This window comes from Neltuma alba, unplaced genomic scaffold (assembly GCF_004799145.2).
Source record: "Neltuma alba isolate B1F8T4 unplaced genomic scaffold, ASM479914v2 tig00002446_pilon, whole genome shotgun sequence".
Taxonomy (NCBI): Eukaryota; Viridiplantae; Streptophyta; class Magnoliopsida; order Fabales; family Fabaceae; genus Neltuma; species Neltuma alba.
In genome coordinates, this window is record NW_021632864.1 from 4,141 (window position 1) to 9,099 (window position 4,959).

At 34.7% G+C, this 4,959-nt stretch overlaps 1 pseudogene; it reads right to left on the reverse strand.

Moving 5' to 3' along the window:
* Nucleotides 1-2,255: 2,255 nt before the first annotated feature.
* LOC114727802 (phosphoribosylformylglycinamidine cyclo-ligase, chloroplastic/mitochondrial-like) lies at nt 2,256-4,729 on the reverse strand (annotated as a pseudogene).
* Between the last annotated feature and the right edge of the window lie 230 nt (nt 4,730-4,959).

A 4,959-nucleotide genomic window follows, 5' to 3' on the forward strand; every position in this document is an offset into this window, starting at 1 on the left:
AATGACAAATTGGGTCAATGACCCATTCTGTCATTTTCGAAATTTAAGGGCCCAATCTGGGATTTGGTATATTCCAAGGGCTTTTTCTGGGATTTTCCCTAAAAATAATGTCAAGTAACAAGGAAATAAAATTTGTTATATAATTCGAGTCTAAATATCCAAGCTCACTGTCTCAAAATTCAAATTCGCATAAGCAGCAACGAAAACCTTAAATAAAGTATTATAATCTATCAATAAAGGAATTAACCAAAAATAATGGTTTAATGTCCTATGATCACGGCAAAGTAAATATTACTCCGTTCTTTATTATAAGATCTTTTTAACTAAATTACGCGGTTTAAAAAAATAATTAAAATTAGTTAAAAATAATTAATATGTAGCAAATGCAGTTTTTTCCAAATATACCCCTACATATAAATAGATAAATGTGAAAGAGTAATAGTGAGATAAATGAAGAAAGATAATGTATTAAATACATTAAATTAGGGATAAATTGATAATATTGCATTAAATGTTCAGACAAACTCAAAGAGGATCTTATAAAAAGAGACAAACCCATTCAAAAAATTGAATCGTATAATAAGGGACGGAGGGAGTAATCAAATTAACTCAACAAGTACTTGAGAAGTGTAAGAGCTACTAGCTTATTCCTTTGATATCTTTTCTTGCTCCATATGAGATCTGTCACTTGGGAAAATATTAAATAAATAGGGTGAGTACTAACGTCTTAGTAATGCAAAGTTCAACTATGCACATACAAACCATTACACAAAAGCAATCCATATCAGCTATAAGAAAAAGTATTGCCACCGCTTAGATAATCATTAGCAAATGATATAATTGATTTCATAACATATCATCTTTATATGCAATAGATGCTTCCTCTCTTATTGCTCCGTCCAACCTTATTCTGCTGACTAGAATCATAGGCTTATCCGCGGTTTAGCCCACACATTGGACTAACCCAAGCTACTCTAGTGCTTAGGATGTACCTGGCCAAAGATACAGAGTCCAAGTCGAGATTATGGCTCCCCTCCTTAAAAAACAAAACCATAAGATATCACTCTCCCACGTTTCCTCTCTACAAACTTGGCCTGGTAAGTATTCAGAAATGGGGCCGTAAAAAGGCCAACTACATTGTGTTAAGTGAAGGCAAACCACATCGTTACAGTATATCGCATATATTAATATCATAAACTTTCCTGTCCAACCACCAATGCATGTCATGAATATGTAACAAATCCAATACATACAAGCATACTTGAAAGAAGATAAATCACCATAAATTTCTACCAATATAATCATCACATAATCATGCTTAAAAAAAATTCAAATAACATAGCATACTACAATTCTATCCTTTACCCTATTTTTTACTTCGTATTAAATCAAACCTTACATAACAGATCTGAAAATATTTTGAAATTTCAGTCCATATCTAATTATTATTGTTGTTGTAATTTTCGCTTTTATTTTCAAATACCTATTCACTTATTTATAATTTTTATTTTATCTTTCAGTACGGTTATTGATGTATATATTTACACACATATGATAACTATTTGTGACTACTTCCTTCAGCTAGGTTCAAACTTTAAATCTTCATTTTCTTTAATCTTTTATGATAATTTGGGATGTTATGTTATTTGAAAAATCATTTACATTTATGAGTATTTGTTTCACTTTTTTAAAAATAAAATAAAACTCTTCTTACATACTTATCTCGTATATTATAAAATTATTTTAAAAAAGTTAATACAGCAGATAAAAAGAAAAGGACAAAACTAGATATGGGCTGAATAAGCCCCCCTAATTCGTAAAGCATCGGGGCCTAAGACCCGAAGACCCATAGCGCTGTTAATTCCTTGTTTTGCGAGACCATGCTCCTTTCAATGCAATTAAAAAATTCATACACTTTGTTTTTTTTTTTTTTAAAGAAAAAACCTTTATACACTTCAACTTGAACTGGGGCTTTTATTAGATTTAGATGGGAATCCATGGCATTAAGATTAGGTTTTCGGAATGCATGGCATGATCATTGAACGTCAGTGACTTGCAACACAAAAAGCAAAATTGAACATCTTTACGGGCAACTCGATTATTAGTGCATCGTACAAAATATTGCTAACCCAGGAACCTTTTATGTATAGGAGACAAAGCTCCAAATAAACCAGTTACCTGGATCTGAAATGTGAAATTTTTGTCAGGGAAATGTATTTAAAAGGTAACATATGATCATAGTCAAATTGCCTGAGTTAACTATAGCTTACTCCCTTGCCTCTTACAACCTCACCAATTTTGTAGACTTTGTCCAGTTCGTTCCCATTCTCAAGTATTTTAATTGACGCCTCGGGGCTCACTACAAGTACCATCCCTATGCCCATATTAAATGTTCGCCTCATCTCGCTGTCTTCTATATTTCCAGCCTAATAATGTAAGAAATCATCAGTATTAAATCATCTCCATATAATTTTCAACGAAATCATTTTTCAATGGAAATATAAAATCGCAGCAGTTTTACCTCCTGAAGCCATTTGAACACAGGAGGAACTTCCCACGAGTCCTTGTAAATATTGGCACCAAGGCCTTCACGAAACACTCTGGGTATATTATCTGTGAAACCACCACCAGTGATGTAAGCAATTCCTTTAACCCCTCCCTTGCTAACTAAGTCAAGAACCTGAAATTAAGAAAGAATACTCATTTGTGAGTAAAAATGCATTCAGGAACTTAAAACATAAATCAAGCATTATCCCAAGTCACAAAAGAATGACCTTTTTAACATAAATAACAGCTGGGGCCATGAGAGCTTCTTCAATCGAAACATCCCCACCAGGAAGTTGGTCTTGCAAGGAAAGACCACTTTGAGCAAGCACTCTGTAAAGATATATGTTATTAATATTAGTCAAGAGTAAAACTAAATAAACAAATTTGCAAAATCTAATGGATTCTTCGCCCATATCTGACCTCTGTACAAGAGAGAAGCGATTAGAATGAACTCCACTTGATGGGAGACCAATAAGAACATCACCAGCAGCTATGTTCTTCCCATTGATCACAGAGTCCTTCTTTACGATGCCAACTGCACAGCCACTAAGATCATACTCAGACCTGGCATCTCTGCAGTCTGGAGAAGATATGAAATCAACATTTTTTGCCTTTTTTTTTTTTTTGGGTTTCCTTTTGCTGTTTGTTTAAACGTTGTCTTTCATCTATTTTTTGGATTGTTGTAGCTTCTGTCTGTTTCTTTTGGTTTCTGTTTCTGGTTGTTTGGTAGACTTCTTCCTGTTTATTAATAAAATGATTCTTGTGTCAAAAAAAAATCTTAGCATTTATAACGTCAGATGCATGAGTGCCAGTGAGTGAGCATAAGGAAGAAGGTCCATTTATACCATAAAAAATTTTCGAATAATAAAGTAATAATATATTCATAGGGTTAATTTTTTGCGATAAAATTGCAGCTGAACAAATTACTTCAATACTTGACTATTAAACATAGATCACTGTCAGAAGAATTATGTGTCAGTCATCTACCACGCTATATTAGACTGAAAAAAATAAGCAATAATCTATAGTTGATTGTTTAAAATGTCAATCTAAATAGTAAGTCTGGACTACAAAAGCTCAAGACTACATCTAATCCCAGAACTTGTACTGCTCAGCTTTTAGACACATAGTGGAGAATTATACTCGGCCAAGGAAAAAATAATTTAACAATAAATGCTTTAGTGATCTGGTGAGGGCCAATGGATTAATGAACAATAAATTAAATACCTGCTACAAATAAAGTAAATTATAAGATTTTCAATACCTCTCCTCCCAAGAGGGCGCAATCAGATTGCTGGCAACTATCAACGATTCCTTTTATAACCTGCATTATACAAACTTAGGTGTGAATATTCTAGTATTCTGATGATACTTGATAAAACAATATTTAGTTGTCGTTATTTGAACATGAAGAAAACTTATGGCTACTTTTATGCAACGTAACTCTATGCACATTTATTACTACCTTTTCAGCAGCGTCAACATCAAGGTGCCCTGTGGCAAAGTAATCAAGGAAAAATCGTGGCTTTGCCCCAGAAGTAATGATGTCATTGACGCTCATTGCAACCTAAAGTAAAGAGCATAATCAAAACATAAGTATTAACCAACACGTGATTCTTGTTTACTGTGAAAAGCAAAACAAAAGAATCCAGTTGCCAACCAAATCAATCCCAATCGTCTCGTGAATTCCAGTTTCAAAAGCCATGCTCACTTTAGTACCCACACCATCGGTGCCGGCGACAAGATATGAATCATCACCTATCCAAAAGAAGCTGGTTAGTCTTACTTTATCGAAGCCTATTAGAAGGATTAAAACATGGTTGAAAGAGAAAATACCGTGAGCGAAAAGACCACCAAAGCCTCCTATTCGAGGAGCCATTTTTGCCATCCTTCGTACAAGTTCTGAACCAGCATCAATATCAACACCAGCATCCTTGTATGTAAGACCTTGGTTATTGTTCAAAGCACCGGCTACGACACTATCCCTCGACGTAGATTTTACACGGCTGAATGACGCAATTGATCCAATTCTCAATTCTTCAACTGCTCCATGTACGGAATGAAATTTGCCGCCATTGCGGCTACTTGTGCATTGACAACTGTCATTGTGATTGTTAGGCCTTGGTCGCATGGAAACAACAGCAACGCAAGGCGATAGCTCCGCGCAAGCTCCGATACTCATAACTGTTATGAGGAATTTGTGTGGCTATCACGAAGTTGCTATTAGAATGGAATTACGAAGAATAGTGAAACGGCGAGAGAAATTGAAGGTTTCAGAACCTAAACCAGCGGAGGAAAGCGGCAGTCTAAGGCGGCAAACAGCCACAGTTGCTTGCTGCTTATAAGTCGCAGAATATCAGTAATATATCAGCTGTGCGTAAGTTATACGCTACAATATAAACACTAATTTAA